We start from the raw sequence: 18,618 nt of genomic DNA, 5'->3' as shown, positions 1-18,618 counted from the left end.
CCTCTACGTACACCGTGTGAGAGGGGACTGCTTTCTTTACCCTGAGATCACTAACTGTAAGCCTGGGGTAGCTTGCGGTCATATTAATACTAATTATAGAGATACGATCTAAAAATAAAGTTAACAGAGAATTAAAAGGAGAGGGAGAAAGAGGAAAGAGGCAGGGGAAGAGAGAGTGAGACAGAGAGAGAAAGAGGAGCAGCCAACAGTGTTTTAACTTCAAGTCCGGGTTGAATGTCACGTCACTTTTTGGGTATTTCAGACACTAGAGCTGAAAAATTACATTTTAGTCTAAGGTAGTTTGAGTTGAGTTTGTGTCATTTGCAGTGGAAAGGCTCCTGCCTATTTCCAGCATATTAGATTTGAGTTTTTCTTAGAAACATTTTTAGATAAGAATAAAAGGTAATGATACTGAGCCATTATTCTAAAAGTTCTGTGAAAGTCCAGAATAAATATCTTTATTCATTTACTCATTTTTTTTTTTTAAATTTAGGGGCTCTACTTCGCACCAGGTATTGTTCCAGGAACTGCAAATACAGTTATGATCTAGGAAAAATTCTAAAACCTCTGGTGTGGAGTGGTACACATGAAACATAAATAATTTCAGTAGTAAATAAATGCCATAAAGAAAAAAAAAGGACTATTTGCTCTTAGGGACAGTAGTTGGGGAAAGCAGAACTTTCCTTGAATGATGAGGCAGCCTAACACACAATGATCAGGATTCCAAAGAAAGGATTGAACTTGTCTTGCTCAAAAAACTTAAAAAAGGGGCTAGGCGCCATGGCTTACTCCTGTAATCCCATCCCTTTAGGAGGCCGAGGCGGGCAGATCACTTAAGGTCAGGATTTCGAGACCAGCTAGCAAGGCGAAAACCCGTTTCTACTAAAAATACAAAAAATTCGCCGGGCGTGGTGGCGCACGTCTGTAGTCCCAGCTACTGGCACAAGAATCACTTGAATCTGGGGGACAGAGTTTGCAGTGAGCCGAGATCGCGCCACCGCACTCCAGCCTGAGCGACAGCGTGAGACTCCATCTCAGAAAACAAACAAACAAACAAACAAAACTTTAAAAAGGCTGGAACACTGAGAAGAGGTAAATGAGGGGGAGTGCAGAAAGCAATATCAGAGAATACGATTTTGTTGGTTATTCTAATGATTTTTATATTTATTCTAATTGCAAAGGAAAATGATTGAGAATTTTTCCTTAAGGCAATGTTACGATTTTTTTCTTTATAATTTCTACCAGCTGTTCTGTGGAGAAGATATCGAGAGAAAGAGTGAAACAAAAAAAATCAAGAAGAAGACTGTGTTATAGCATAAAAAATAAAGACATTATCTTGAGCTAAGTTAGCAATGAATATGAAAGTCAGTGATTGGACTAGTTATGTAATTTGGAAATGGTACAATAAAATTGACCAATAGTTGAGGGTGCTGGAAGAGAGGATGGTCAACAGTGAGAGAAAAATCAACTTTGAAAGTGATGTGGGAAGACTGGTGGAGAAGCTTGTATTCCTTGTCTGCCCTTATATTCTTAGGATTAGAGATTCCTTCAGATTATAAAGGGAAATAGCCATAGTGATTTCAAGTTTTGCTTTTCATTCATTAAGATCTGAGTTCAGTTCCTGACTACCATTTCTTAGATGTATGACTCTTCATTAAATAATCACATATTGCTCTCTGTTGTCAAGCTAGGCACAGAGGAGACAAATGTGAAGTAGACAGCTATATTCTCTGTCTCCTCTGCTGGAGAGTAGAATGGCAAGCAGAAAAACCTGTGTAGATAAAATAATTCGAGATTGTAGATAAGTGCTATCCAGGGAATAAATAAGGAATAAGGGAAACTGACTCTAGATGACACGATAACCACAAAAGTGCTCTCTGATGAAGTGACAGCTAGAATTAAAGCCCAATGTTCGGAGGAAACAAATCAAGCAGAGGCTGAAGGGAATGTTCATGGGATAGGAGAGCATACAAAAAAGGCTTGTGGCTTGAGTTTCTTCATCTGTTAAAGGAGAATGATAACAATCTTTACACAAATATTTGAGAGTTAATAGAAAGTATATGCAGGAGTAAGTACAGTTATGGAAGTATCTTCAAAATGAAATAAAGGGTATTAAAACTTTCCTAATTAGTAGAATTATTAAAACAGGAAGTTAGTCATTGGTGTTGTGAGCGCTTGTTTAATTTTAGGACAGTGCTCCTAGCTATGAAGCCCAAGTCTCCCATATACAAGTTTTGTAATTTCAGAAAAACTCCTTATTAAGGTCATAGAATCTCAGGTTTCTTTTCTGAAAAATAAGATTAGTCCTGTGGGTCAGCCTCCCAGTCAGGGAAGACAAGGGTGGAGATAATCTGGAGGAGTAAATGAAAATAATCAGTACAAGGTCATTATTTCAGCTTTACAGATGAGGAAACTGTGGTGAACTTTCATGTAATTACTAGGTGCTAGAATTGGAGTTCAGGCCCAGGCAGGCAGTCTGAATCCCAAATCTATGGTCAGTTTTCAGGTATATAGCTGCCTCTTATTGCCCACGTACTTTAACACTATCTTTTATTAAGTTCTCCTTGAAGGGAAATTTAAAGCTGAAAGCTATGTAAGTGATCTTATATATCTTCTTAGGAAACAACTTTCTCCATGCTTTATGTCAGTAGTTTTCAAACAGAGGGTAATTTTTGCCGCCCCCCTCACCAACGGACATTGGGCAATGAGTGGGGGCATTTTTACTTGTCATAACTTGGGGATGGGGAGAGAATAGCGTTGCTAGCACCTTATGTAGAGGCCAGGGATGCTGCTAAAAATCTTGCAATACTCAAGACAGTCCCCTCACAACAAATAATTATCCAGCTCATTATGTCACTAGTGCTGAGACTGGGAAACTGTGGGTTAAGACAATAAGGTAAATATTCTACTAATGGTGGAGAAGGTGGTGTACAAAACAAAAACAACGAGAACCTACAAGCAGGCTGAAGGGGACAAGATAAAATGACTGAGGAACATACAGAAAGAAATTTCCTAAACCACAATGGATAAGAGTTTTTACTTTCTCTAGAGGTGTAATCTATAAGAATGGCATGAGGGATGGCCTCTGTGAATAATCGCTTTTTGATATAACTCATTCTTGAAGATATGATATTGCTTTTCAGAAGTTGTAATATGGAAGGAGGAAATATCTTTTACAACCTAGATATTTTGCAAACTCACAGTTCTTATGAATAATTTTTCAAGCATTTGATGACAAGTAGATGGAAGATCAATGAGCCCTCTCTTCCAGGGATGAGGTCTAGAAAGTCAGAAGGTCTATATTAAATCTTACTGATATACATGCGTCAGAATAAGAGGTTGACATTTTAATACTTGAAAATCTTGTTTCCACCCTGCAGTGGCTGTTTGTCAAATTTTAGCCCTTGAGTATTTCAAATTTCTTCTATGTCCTTACATTCTGGCAGAACATCTTTTGGTGGGATCTATCTATTTCAGATGCTGTGGGCTAGTGAAATTAGTAGTGAAAGTTGACTGACTCCATTAAAACTGAGTCATACAATCTCGTCAAGTTCGGACAAAAAATAGGAAGAGTCTCAGTTAAAATGGACAGGAGATCTGCTAAAGTTAATTTGAGTCACGGTTAAAATCATGGGCTCTGGATCCAAACTTTCTTGATTCAAATACAAACATAACCTTTTATTAGCTGCATGTCTTGGAGAAATTTACTCAGTAGAGCTCCATCTCAGTTTCTTGAACACTAAAATGGGCATTAGTAATAGTACCTGCCTTATAAAGTTTTTGTAAGAAGCAGATTATATAATATACAAAGGTTACTAAAAGAGGTTTTAATACATTTTCATGAGTAATATCTTTATATACAAGTAGGCAGTCAGTTAATGGAACAACTAATGTATTCCAGATGTATCTCAATAAAAGACCACATACTCAAAGTAGATGTCCATATATGGATGAATCCAAATTAATGCTATTGAGTGTGTTATTTCAAGAATGGCTAACCAGGATCTTCTGGAATTCAACAACATATTTAGTAGCAATCAGAATAAAGAACTGTTACCAACACATTGAACCAAACAGAATATCATTAAGTCATATTTATTTTGAGTTTGATATAAAGGATCAAAAGTAATGTGGTTTTAACTAGCTTAAAATCTAGAGTCCTTGAAAGGAATGATACTATGGGTAAAGATGAACAATAGCAAACTCTAAAACAGGCTCTTCCTTCGTAAACTATTCTATGTATGATAGGAAGGGGTCTCCTTCTTCCTTTGAGTGGAGGACATGGATTTGCCTAAGTAATAATGTCCCAGTGGGATGCTTTGAGGAAAAGACTGGGATTTCCTTACTATTATCCCACTATTCCTAATACGTGAGATAGGTTATGCTTTGATTGGGAAGAAGAAAGCTGTGACAGAGCTCTCACCCGGGAGTGAAGCCAAAAAATACATGGGTTTGGGAGGGTTGTGGGCTCATTTGTTCTTGAACTGGGGAGCTATCTCATACTGGATGAGATTCCTAATAGTTGGATTGGGAGAATTGGACATGAAGTGATTCAAATGCCAGTGGTCAGCACTTTCTTACTCTTTCCATGTTTAAAGAAGGGCTTGGAAAGCTTGTGAACATCTCACACCAGATTTAGGTGCCTAGGATCCTAACACACCTTAGACCCTTTATAGGGCATTGGCTTTTTGGTCTTAGTTTTGCCACTTACGATAGAAGAATAAGGTCTTATCTGAAACTCAAAGGCAGGCAATGTGTCTCACCACAGAATCGATAAGAGGTCAGCCGAAAAGGCAGGCAATTGAATTCTGACAGGGAAGAGTGAGTCAGACAATGCAGGAAGAGTTGTGTGCAGCTGGTTAGCAGACGAAGGGCTTAGAATCAAAACTAGGCTACTGGAGACAGTACAAGAAAGCTATTTTATTTTACTGGATATTCAGTGCCTTGACTCATATCTAGGATTAGTGTAAAGGGTTCTTCTGACAATAACACTGTAATGAAAGTAGCACAACTATAATGAAAATTATTTTTCGTTTGTTTTTCTCTGAAATAGAGGGAAAATAGGAATGATCAGTCATTCTGTGATGAATACAGAACATGAGAAAATCACTTCCCATCTGCTAGCTAAATAGACAAATAACCATAAATCTTTTAAATGATGAAAACAAGAAAATACACTAAATATATCAAGAAAACTCTTTCGACATCTCCTACCAAAAACCAAAGAGGAAATTTTTGTTTAATTTTTAATGGACTGATTTTTGGTAGTGAAATTAATGCTTATAACATTTTTTAAGAAAGAAAAAATATTGATAAACACAGAATTTTAAATTTGTTCTAATTGTACTACTCTTTAGAAAATGGGCTTTAGGGTGGGCAAAAAAATTCCTTAGCTCATGGTTGTGCAGATTGACTATCACTTATCCAAAAAGCTTGAGACCAGAAGTGTTTCAGATTTGGGATTTCGGGGAAATTTTGGAATATTTGCCTTATACCTGTTGAGCATTCCTATTCTGAAAATCTGAAATCTGAAATGCTGCAATGAGGATTTCCTTTGAGCATCATGTCAGCTCTCAGAAAGTTTCAAATTTGGGAGCATTTTGGATTTGGGTTTCAGATTTTCAGATTTGAGATGCTCAAACTGTACTGATATTTGCAAACAATATTTTTATCTATTTTAAAGTACATTAAAAGTTTTACATGATTCATTTTTTCCTGCTTTTTTAAGAGTCAGCTTTATAGATGTTTGGTTTACATTTTTTTTTACCATTTTAAGTGCAAGGTTTTATTAGTTTTAGCAAATATATATTGTTGTGTTTAGTTAGCATTTTAATACTGGTTTGTAGAGTCTTTGAGGAAAAAATTGCTAATAAAAGATAAGATCCTCAATTCCCAACTTTTAAAAGTTGACACTGAAGATTGCTTGAAAATACTGAAGAGATTTTCCAAGTTGAACCTTTTAGAGATTAAATATGCATATTTAGTTCTCTCATTAACCTAGCGTAAAAAAAATACACACATATATATACATACTAATATTAAAAATACATTAGCACCCAAGCATAACACTTAGAAAATGATCACTATTTATTATACATTTTGACTTTAAAATTAAACTTTTGATAATTCCTGTGTAAATTATTACTTATTTTTATATCACTAATTTGATGTATTAATTGTGTATATGTTCCTTGCTCTTAAAAAAGTGTATCTTATATTAACAAAATGTTGGTTAACTATTTCTCTAATATACTTCAAGTTGCCATACTAAATATTCAGTGCATGCATGTATAACTTAAAATATAAATGACTGTCATAGCTTAACAGTTTTAAGAAAAAGACACACATTCTTTATTAAGATTCATAAATGATAAAATTGATAAATTTTTCAAATGTTTTAGGTTGGTTGCAGAAAAAAATAATAATGATAATGATATGATGTCAGAATAATGCTATATATTATGGCAAACTAATAACCTCCAGGGTGTTCAACTTCCATGAAATTCATTTCATATCTCATCTATTATTGAGGATCTGTGAAAAATAGTTTACTATTTCCCTCCTGAGATATTTGGCAATGCAGGCTAGGCTCATGAAAGCAAAGAGATTAGATATTGTCATTTTCAAAGGGTAAAATCTGTGAAAGCTCTTTTCTAATTCTAGAAATGTCTGTGTGATAAAAATCCCTTTATGCAAATAACATGAGAGGACCAAAACTCTGTCATTTTTCTCAGCTTTCAAAATACGTATATTATGTTCCTTTAAACTAGCACACTTATCAGAGGGGCTCTTTCTACAAACGCAGAATGGGAGATATATGCTCACATAGATGATATTTACTTCTTAAAAGTATTTACCCTTGGCGTTGTGTAAAACTCTCCAGAGAAATGTTTTAATCTTTTCACACCTGGGAAGACCATTGCAATTTTAAATCCATGTTGTATCTAGAGTTGTAGATGGTGATGATGAGTTTCACATGAAACAAAGAAATTGCTTGCAGTTTATCAGAAAATGTGTGCTCTTAGAAACTTACTTTCATATTTTCATTGATTTCCCATTGCCTATGAGTAAGACTTATTGATAGCTCAAGGCCTTCTGTGAAACGATGAAAGAGTGTGCAAAACATTACTGAATGTGCATATGTGCATGAGAAGCAACAGCTTTAATCAGATCTCTGCAAGAGTTTGTAACCAATATAATACAATATCTTTCAACAAGGCCTTCCGAAGACCTTCAGAATGTCCATATTTCCTTTTGATCTGAATTACCAGTTTTATTGCCCACAAAAAGCACCTGCCCTAAGACCTGCCCTCCATTTTAATATTTCCGGGATTCTCTTGATTCCCTTCTGCTCCAGTTCCACCTATACAAATTCTACACAATCATCAGAGTCCTAATTACATATGATTCCATTTTAAAAGTCTGTGATACTCCTAAAAAGAATTAAACCTTTTTGCTCCCATAGGCTCTTTTTCCAACCATGGCACTAATCGACACGGGTGTTTTGTGTTACTCTTTTGTGCACAGCTCATTATCTTGGATATAGTGAATGTTCTATGAAGCCTTGTTTATTTTTTATCTTCAAAAATACCTAATTCGGAGCAATGCACAGGATGTCACAGGTATTGATTCAAATCAAATTAGGCTCTCAATTTATTCCAAACTATCTACTCTCCATGAATTCCATGATGATATAAGGTGAGGAGAAAAGAAGCAAAATAATGACCATCTAATCTTAGCAACTTGTTTTTCAAGCTTTCTCAATTTTTTCTGTCTTCATCTAGCAATTTTTTTTCTTTCCTCTGCTCATTTTTTCCTTGGGCAATGGTACTGGGGTATAGGCTTTGCTGAATTTCATTACTTTTTCCTATCCTTTGCTATCCTGTATGGAACAACACAATAACTTATTTCATGGAACTTAATGGCCACTTTTTTTTCATTGCTTGAATTCAAAATGTAACTATAAGATTGAACATGTTGTAATTTGGTTTCATACATTTTCTTTCAGAATTTTGCCAGATGTAAAAATGTCTATATGTATATATGTATTTATATACATATATGTGTATTTATACATGAGTATATATGTATTTATATACATATATGTGTATTTATACATGAGTATATATGTATATAGGTATTTATATACATATATGTGTGTATTTACACATATGAGTATATATGTATATATGTATTTATATACATATATGTGTATTTATGCATATCAGTATATATATATAATGTGTGTGTATACACACACATACACACACACACACACAAAGAAAGAGAGAGAGGTTCTGACCCATTTGTGGCTTTCCTTGTCACTTTCATGGCCACAAAGGAACAAAAAAACTCTTCCTTTCAACTATGTATTTTAAATGTATTATCTCTTTATTATTAGGCTTTTCTTTCTCTCCAGATTTCAAGGCTATTCTGCAAAAGGTACAGACTCCTAAGTCGACAATTGTTCACCTATCCCCACCAACGCAAGTCTCTCAGAACCAGCTCCTTCTCAAGTCCTCAGGGAGGACTTCCTCCTTCTCCACACCTTCTTCCACACCCCTCATCTCGTTTCTGACAGCTCAAAGTTATTTTCTCTACCATCCTCTTCATTGTAGCCTGCTCCCTCTCTCTCATAGGAAAGTAGCCTCAGACATTTCATAGAATGATAAACTTCCTTGGCATAACTAATACTTGCCTCTCCCTTAAAATTGGTGATTTTTTTACAGATCACTTGAGTCTAGTACCCTAATTCTCTGTGTCTCAGGAATATTTTCATTAAAAGGTAGTGTTGGTATTCTCCTACATTGCACTGACACTTTTACATCATTAGTCTTCCACTTGAGACAGATCATTTCTTCTTTGATATTTACTTTATTTGATTATATTATAAATTATTGTGTTTTCTCTTTTCATTGTTTCTCTCTGCAAGTATTCCAATATTCCCCATGATTCATGAAATCTTATGTACACTGTACCTTTGATTCTTTTCTAACCAAACTTCTTCCATCACCGTACTTGATTTTGTCTACATGGAGGTCCTCAAGACAATAACTGGAAACTTCCTTGACTTTCATTAATTTCTAGCCACTTTAATAACCCAGTCCTTTCCAACACTAAGCTTCTATAGTCAGAACACCTACCATAAACTATTATTAAGATCGTGACCATTTTACTAAGTCATCGCATTTGTTAACTGGGAATATGAATACTTGCTCTGCTCAAATTTTAGTATTTGTGGAAGGGTCAAAACACATAATATATGTAAAAATGCCTTAGGCATCATCAAATCTTCATGAATCTAAAGTAATGTGATTTTGAAAACTTCAAAATCCGTTAGTCCAGTGTTCATCATTATGGAAGTATAAGATTTTAGGTATTCCACGGAGGGACTTTGATTTTTATTTCAATGGTTGTGAAATTTACTTTTTGAATTTGCAAACTATACATTTCTTTAATGTAAAAATTAAAGATCTAATATGAAAATAATGGTGTTCCAGTATTGAAATGACACTGTCTGAGAAAATTTGGCAAACTCAGAGAATTCTGAAGCTCAAAATTCCAAACCACAAAATCACTTTGACAGTCTTTCTTTTACCTGAGAAAGGAGACACAACCTTTCACAGGAAAAATGGTCAATATCACAAAAGTCATACCTAATTTTCTCTTGGCTGGTTATAAAATCCAAATTTAACGTGGTTAGAAGTGGGAAAAAATGCAATTAGAGGAATAAAGGATGTGGTTGTTTTCTTCAACTACAGAAATATTCTTCCTCATGTTTTCAAAAATATGGTACAAATACATTTATTATTTTATTCATTTATTTAACAAAATATATTCACCATTCCTTGTGGGATGGGCATGTACTAGTTGCTAGAGATAAAATTATATGAATAACCATTAATTATTACAGCCTTTTTGAAACTTCAAATCTAATGAGAAAGAAAAAATCAATTAATCACAAAACATATGAAAACCCACAATTTTGACAAAAGCTAAATAGGAGAACCTATGATAGGATAATTTGACTTGCTTAGGGAGATCCGAGAAGATTTCCTTGAGAAAGCATTCTCCAACTAAGGTGTAAAAGGATAATCATTGACTAGATATAGAGAGGAGAAAAATGTACCAAGCAGAGCTAGTAAGTACAAAGACCCTGTGGCAAGAGATCTTAGATAATACACAGGATTGAATGACATTTAGTGTTCTTACAAAAGAGAGACGGAAGGGAAGCAAAATAAGAGAAGAACTAGGAGTTAACCAAGGTATGGATCATGAAAGGTCTTATAAAATTCCACGCAGAGGGAAATTGATATAATCATTATCTTATTTTTTATTTTAAAATTATGTATTATTTTTGAGTATGTATATATATATTTATTAATATGGCAACTGATTTGGTTTTCCACTTATTTTCCTCTACTACAATTTATATTAGTGATGTAACTTTTCTTTTTTTTTTTTTTTTTGAGACAGGGTCTCACTTTGTTGCACAGACTGGAGTGTAGTGGCGTGAAAACGGCTCGCTGCAGCCTCAACCTCCCAGGCTCAAGTGATCTTCCCACCTAAAGTAGCTGGTATTTCAGGCATGTGTCACCAAGCCTGGCTAATTATTTTTATTATTTTTTGCAGAGCTGGATGTCTCACCATATTGGCCAAGCTGGTCTCAAATTCCCAAGCTCAAGAGATCCGCCTGCCTCCTCCTTCCAAGGTGTTGGGATTGTAGGTGTTAGCTACCACGCTTGGCCAAATCTTCTCCTTTTAAAACTTTTAAGTGAAAATACTAAGTCAGTTTGAAGAAAAAATAATTTAGTAAATAATGATATAGGTGATGCTCAGATATACAAAAACCCATATAGGTGTTACAAGAATGATTAAAGTGTGTGAAGCACTGCTTTAGTCTAATACATGAATTTTTTGAATGAAAGAATTGAGACTTTTCAGAGATTGCTTATTATTGTTTGGTATTATAATTCATCAAATTTGTTGAAGGAAAATGAAATGATAACAGTAAAGCTGACATCATTTTTAAATATTTTGTGATATTTGTAAATATAAATTCTGTATTTTCAGGAACCAATTTTGTCTTATATGAGGTATCGGACCAAATACTGGTCCATTTATGTTGTTACAGACACTCTGTGACATAACACGTATATTCCTCTGGAAAGTTTTGAATGGGTTCTAGACTGAGAGTCCTGGCTATGGCAAAACTAAAGCATAAATTTGACCATTAAGTATGCTACTTCTAGGAGCTGAAAGTGCTCACAGAATCTAGACTTTTTACAGCAATACTGGTTTGGCATAAAATTTTTCAGGCTCATTAAAGATAATCCAGGTAAAGGAAATTAAAATATTGAGAAAATTCTTCTCAAAATTTAACCCTCCATATTGTATTCTCTTAAAGTGTATTTTTAAAAACTAGAATTTAGATTATTCATGCTTTTGGTATCACTTGCTGAGCGGCTGACTAGGTGCCAGGAAATGTGCTAAATTCTACAAACTTATTATCTCACCTAATGCAACAAACTGTAGTGTTAAGATCTTATTAGCCCTATGTAAAAAATAAAATCATTGATAATTAGTAAATATCAGTAATTTGGCCAACGGTGCAAGACCAGTATGTGCCAATGCTAGAAATGGGAACTAAACCCAAGAAAATCTAATTCCAGAATGTCTGCTGTTAATTACCGTAAGATTTCTCTCCTCTCTTTGTCTCTCTCTCTAGCACACACACTCACATTTCCATACACTCATATGCACACACACATATATAAACATGTATAAATATATTCACCTAGGCATTTATAAAATACAAATATCTGGAAATGACATAAACTAATTTCTTGTAAATTCATGACCTTGGATGATTAAATGGAAACCTTAAAGATGGAGCTTGATTGATCATGAATGTGCTTCAGCTATCCTTTGCCATTCACTCCCTTGTATTCCATTTACTCTGGGATCTACTTCCCACCTATTAATTACACAGTATCAAATGTTGTATTTCTACCTGAACAAAACATGAACATGGGCACCAGCAGCCTGCACATTACTTGTTAGTATATAAATCAATAAGAGTTTTTAAATTCCTAGTACCTTCAGGTTGTATGTCAGATTCAGGAAGGACAGTTGCCAGAAAGCCACATTGCTTGGAATAATTTCTGAATTACTGGCACTAGATATTGCCATATTGATTTATTGATTAAAACAACAATAATCTACAGGCTTAAGTGGCAAATGAAGCAAGTGAGTGATTATTTGTGGTATTCATTGTGTCTGTATATTTTTGAAATGTAAAATTATTACCATTCACTTAACTTATTTTTATAAAAATCGTCTTGTAGGGTACTTCTCTGAAAAATCCTAAGGTTTAAAGTGATGCTTTTTCACTGAATCGATTTTTTTTATGAGGATTCTTTAATCAAATTAGCTACAATATCATTATCACATCTTTAAAATTCCTTAAAATAAATATTTCCTAATTGTTTATCTTTTATTAAGAATTTCTTTGCTTAAAATGTCAATGAAAAGAAGAGCCATAATTTAAGATTAATTGAAATGTCTTTTAATGTAGAGTTTACCATGTACTCTCTGGAATCTTTCTGGAATTTTTTGTTGAAGATCTGTTTTGATTTTTTTTAACAGAATTTTCTTTCCCACATTTTGGGTTTTGCTGATTGCATCCCAGCAGTGTCTTTAGCATGATTTTCTTCCCCGTATTCCCTGTAATTTGGTAATTAGATCCAGAAGGTTGATTAGATTTGTTCTAGGTGTTTTGGGCAAGTGTACTTTTTAAGTGTGTATTTTCATCAAGAGGCAAATAACGTCTCTGGTTGTCTTTTTGTGATATTATCAGTACTGATGATTATAGCCGATATCTTTTATTTCATTACAGATTGAAAAATGATGACATTCAATTTTTAACATTCCTTTTCTTTTGTTGAGCAGAATAATTCTAAAAGGAGGAATGTTCCCACATCAACTCTTTGGTTAACTAGAAGTACAAGTTATTTAGACAAGGCAGGGTAATTCTTAATTCCTTTCTTTTGTTTACCAGATATTTGGTTTCTTAGCATCTTTAAAAGTTGACTAGTAAAATTTTTGTTTTTATTATCATTATGAATTCATGCAAACACGTTTCATGTATTTTAATACATTGTAGTTATTATCCTTCATAATGCTCAAATGATTTCATCCTTGGCCAGTGTGAGTTTATTCAAGCTTGATCCTGGGTCCTTAAAACATTTTTCTTATAGGTTTTGCTGACATTTTTGCTTTTTGTTATGACAAAATGACACAGATTCATCTTACACATTTCCTGTCTCAGACTTTGAAGCAACTATTTCCCCAAGGAACCTTAGATCCTTTCAATGGAAAATGATATTGAGAGACAACAATTAGGGCACTAAAAGAATTCATTTCTCTTGAGTTGGTCTTTGATTCTAGATCTTTTCAGTGGCAAGAAATAGGAAATATAAGTATAAATCAGTGTGTCTATTTTCTTTTTTATTTTATTTACTTTTTTTGGCAGTGGGGAGGGACAGAGTCTCCCTCTGTCTCCTAGGCTGGTGTGCAGTGGTGCGATCTCACCTCACTGCAACCTTTGCCTCCCTGGTTCAAGTGAATCTCCTGCCTCGACCTCCCAAGTAGCTGGGATTACAGGCGTGTGCCACTGCACCCGGCTAATTTTTTGTCATTCGCTTTTTTTAATAGAGATGAGGTTTCACCATGCTGGCCAGGCTGGCCTCAAACTCCTTACCTCAAGTGATCCACTTGCCTGGGCTTCCCAAAGTGCTGGGATTACAGGATTACAGGCATAAACCACTGTGCCCAGCCCAGGGGATCTATTTTCCAAAAATATTGTTCCATGTTATTTTTGTTTCATGTTATTTTATATATATATTTTAACATTTATTTTTGTTTTGTAATTAAATAGCATATTTACATTATTCCAAAGTTCAACCTGTAAGTAGCATGTATGCAAGGAAATTCAGTTTATATCCTTCTCACCTCTACCCCATTTTCTTCCATCTCCTTTTTATTCATTTTTGTTTTTTCAAAGACAGGGTCACTCCATCACGGAGTCTGGAGGCTCACTGCAGCTTCAACCTCCCAGGGTCAAGTGATTCTCCTTCCTCAGTCTCCTGAGTAGCTAGGATGCCTGGCTAATTAGTTTAATTTGTACAGAAATGGAGTCCCCCTAGGTTGCCGCGGCTGATCTTGAACTCCTAGGCTCAAGTGATCCTTCCACCTGGGCCTTTCAAACTGCTGGGATTACAGACATGCACCACCATGCCCTTTCGTCTCCCTTCTCTATTGATAAACTTAAAAATTTTGTGAATATGCTTCTGATATTTCTTAATATAAACAACTACACTCACATACATTCTGAAATTTAACACTTCTTAGATAATTTGCAATTTATTCCATATAATTTTCTCCATCTTGACAGGCACTAGATGAATGGCTACTCATTCCAGGGGCATAATCTTATACAGGAGAGATTTTAAAACATAGTTTATACAAAGCTTACTATTGATGAGTATGTCCATTGTTTCATTTGAAATTTTTATAACTAGAAATAGCATAATCCATATAATTTATTCTGTATTATTACCATTCAATGACTTGATTTTTATCATAACTAGTTTAAAGTAGGTAGTCATTTCATTACACAAAGAAAGACTATTTGTCAGAAAATAAAGTGCTATGAAGATTTTAATTGATTGGACAACTGATTGATTAATCTAGCGAAATAACCATAATGCATACCGGTGAAAAAACTTGGAACAGGAGGAAAGCAACACCTTTTCACATTTAATTTTGCGTGGAAGCCAAATCTCAAATCAGCAGCAGAGCCTGTAATAGATGAGAGCAACCTCTCAGCATGGCATCCAGCAGAATTCTCCCCTAACTAGACTCTTCTCTCTAATTCTCTGATACCATGCCTCTGCTTTCATTGTGCTCATCTATTTTTTCTGTTTACCACTTGCCCCTTGCCTTTTTATGTCAATTGTCATCTATAATATACCATTTAAGAGAAAAATTAAAGTTTAATAATTTCAGTACTTGAGCTATAGAGTGAGGTATCAATTTCACATTACTCAAGTAACTTGGCACACATTTAAAATACTAAAGAGTCTTCCAGGCACTCCCCCATAGTGATGGGAAAAGAGAAATCTTAACTCTTTAAAACTCTACTTTCTGCCATCCCTGTTCACCTGGTCTCGCCTAGATATCTCGTCTCCCTTAGAAGATAGCCAAGTCTCTTTCCTTCAGAGAACCTCAGCTTAAATGCATGTTTGATAGGGCCATATAACTTTCCAATTTGCCTCAGAGAATCCTCTTTTATTTAAAGTGTAACATTTGTATTGTGGCTCATTTATCACCATTTTTCTTCACGATTGTTTCTGAATTGATAGTTCATTTTTCAGTTTGAGTGAAGTTGACCTTTAAATAGAAATCAAAGATGTAATTTTTATACTGTTAAAATAGTTGAATGGAAACACAAATGATCATATTAATATAGGCATCTGTGAGTCCAGACTTCTCCTTGGTCAAGAAGCAACTCATTATTTCTAGAGAATCACTAAAGGCAGGATTTGTTTACAATTAGTCTTTTTTTTTTTAATGCAGTAGTAGTTAATAGCTATAATATAATGTTGATATTTTGTTGTATTTCTCCTCCCAATATGCTATTATTTATGTATAATCTTTACATTTATGTGAATAACACAACGATAAAGGAATGTAAGGCAGAAAGGGATTGACAGGGATGCTTTTTGCACCCTGTCCCTAACTCTCTCTGACACACAATGTCCACTCTCCTTTACTGCCCTCCAGAAGGTGCTCATGTTTCTTCTCCTTTCATTTTTCTCACCACCACCCCTTTCCTTTATGCGCTTCTTCTACTGCTATACTCCCATCTAGAAAGAGATGTAAATACAACTTTTCTACCAACCCAGAAACTAGTTTACTTGTTTTAATATTTTATGCATAAGACAGACATCATTTTCATAGCCAAATTTCTTGTTTTTGGAAAGATTCTAGTGAAGGCCTGGCATGGTGACTTACACCTGTAATCCTAGCACTTTGGGAGGCTGAGGTGGGCGGATCACCCGCGGTCAGGAGTCTGAGACCAGCCTGGCCAACATGGTGAAACTCCATCTCTACTAACAATACAAAAAAATTAGCCAAAAGTGGTAGCTCGCGCCTGTAATCCCGGCTACTCGGGAGGCTGAGGCAGGAGAATCACTTGAACCTGGGAGACAGAGGTTGCAGTGAGCGGAGATTGCACCACTGCACTCCAGCCTGGGTGACAGAGCAAGACTCTGTCAAAAAAAAAAAAAAAGAAAAAAAAAAGATTCTAGTGAAATAAGTCTCAGCTTTGACTGTAGATTATAATCACCTGGGGAACTTTTCAAGCTCCTCAGGAAGCAAAACAGACCAATGAAGTCAGACTCTCTGGGGGCGAGACCCAGGCATCAGCGTTTTCTAAAGCTCCTCAGGTGATTCCAATATGAAACCAAAGGGAAGATCATGAAAAAAAAATGCAGTATTTCTCTAAGGATCATACATCTGCTGTTCAGTATTACTACTGATTAAGGGAGAGCCACTGTTCATTTGAGAGGCAATCATGACCCTGAGTACAAAAAGTTTTGTGAATCAATGCCATCAGTTCAATAAAACAAACATTCATCACAAACCTCATTAACCAAACTAGCATCTATAATTACAAATAGTAAAGGTAAAATAATACTTTGAAGAATAAAATAGAACTCTGTATTGACTCTATATTGTGATTAACAAAAAAACCCGTTAAGTGCTAATATTTAAACTACTGATTCAAATTGCAGAATGAAAATCACTAGGAATGATATTCACCCTACCCAAGGAATTTGACTAGTGTGGCATTCATAACAGTTATCTTCCAGATCCATTTAGACTCTGATATTTCATTTTATAGAATTTTTACTTTTATTCACACACAAACTTCTTTAATGGAAATTGCCCATATGTCATACAATACATGGTTGACTTATTTTACATTTGCTTAACAGCCTTATTCCTTATTCCATGATTTACAGAGACTTTGTAAGGGCAAAACAGTCAAACAATATCTTAATAACATGATGGTTTTAAAAGAGGACTCAAGGCAAAATGTGAATATGACATTTTAACATTGATTAGCAGATAGTCCGTCTAAAGACTGAATTCAGCACATCAATTTTGTTAGCAATATACACAGATTTTTTTTCCTTACTAGGTAATGGTAAAATTTTACTTTTTATCAGAAAAGTAATTTTTCTAACACATGAAGAATAAGTTAATATGTGTTTACATTTGTATGTGTGATAGAGTTTGAAAATTCAGGTTACTTCTAACTCTTATCATGAAAATATTAAAATTTGTATATTCTTCAATTTGTAAGAGGTGATACCAGCTGTTTCATTATGCATTGTATTTGCTCAGGGATTTAATTCATGTGCCTGGGAGCATATGCTTTTTAGAAAACATTTTAATAAACATTTGGATGTTGTCATACTTATAACTCTGGAGAGAAAGTACACTTTATTATTTTAATTATATTAGCATGTGGCTGTATGGCATTACATTTCCTGAAAAGTTAAATTGACATATTAAATAAATAATGAAAGTATATATGAATTCACACATATCTATATATATTAAAACTGATGCATATGAGAATCCTTAGAGAAAATATAGCAAATATCTTTGCTATAATGTTATGCCCGATTCTATTTGTTATAGCATAATAGTAAGCCAAGTACTGAGCTTGACTTGGTCCAAATATCTTGGTTCATTAACGCAGATTTGCTTTGTTTTAGGTACAATTTTAAAAATAATATTTGAGACAACATTGCTAACATGATACACAAAGATAAAACACAATCTGTTGCTGTTGGAGATCTATTTGTATTAATAATATATATGCTTGCATTCTATTATTTTCAACAACATTCCATGCTATAGACTTCTGCAATAACTGAGATGGAATTTAAGCAGTTGGCATGTGTTTCAGTTTCTGTGAAGTTCACATTTTTCATAATGCATTAAGAAGAAGAACTATTACTAAAAGCTCATTTATGTTACGGACATAGGCAAGTATGACAAGCAAGGCCTAGTTAACAACATGATTGTGCAAAGCCATGAGGAGAGAGAGCCTATATAAACAAAACCTGTTGCAGGAGCACAGTAAATTCTAGGGGACTTACCCAAAAGCATTAAAAGAAAATCCAATGTGGTGGGTAGAACACTGGAGGATCTGACAGCACACTACAAACCATCATTCATTGAGCACTTGGCAGCGTAAGATGAGATTGCTGGTACTCTCACGGTAGGTGGTGCAAACAATCAGGATTCCAGAGGAGATTCCAAAAATAGAGGCAGCATCATGGAATTTCACCAGCTGATATAAAGACAACAGTCATAAAAGTTTGGAGGAGGATTGAGTAACTTGGAGTTGGAATGGTGAGAGAATAAAACTAGCAAAACCAAACAGTGTCTAAACGTCAATTATTGAAGTGGGACAGTAGGCAAGGATGACGCATCAGGTATAAAGAAGTCTAATTAGAGCCACACAACAGGACTAGT

The 18,618-nt window shown here is 34.7% G+C and overlaps 1 long non-coding RNA gene across 1 annotated transcript in view; it reads right to left on the bottom strand.

Annotated features, from left to right (window-relative positions):
- The window catches only part of LOC112208920 (uncharacterized), a 57,900-nt gene extending 39,511 nt beyond the window's left edge, over positions 1–18,389 (bottom strand). Inside the window, exon 1 of the long non-coding RNA XR_002943474.2 lies at positions 18,240–18,389. This is a non-coding gene — a long non-coding RNA (uncharacterized LOC112208920). The remainder of the gene's footprint in view (positions 1–18,239) is intronic.
- Between the last annotated feature and the right edge of the window lie 229 nt (positions 18,390–18,618).

The sequence above is a fragment of the Pan troglodytes genome, chromosome 3 (genome assembly GCF_028858775.2).
Source record: "Pan troglodytes isolate AG18354 chromosome 3, NHGRI_mPanTro3-v2.0_pri, whole genome shotgun sequence".
Lineage (NCBI taxonomy): Eukaryota > Metazoa > Chordata > Mammalia > Primates > Hominidae > Pan > Pan troglodytes.
The sequence above is the reverse complement of the archived record's forward strand: the minus strand, read 5'-3'. Positions and strand labels throughout refer to the sequence as shown.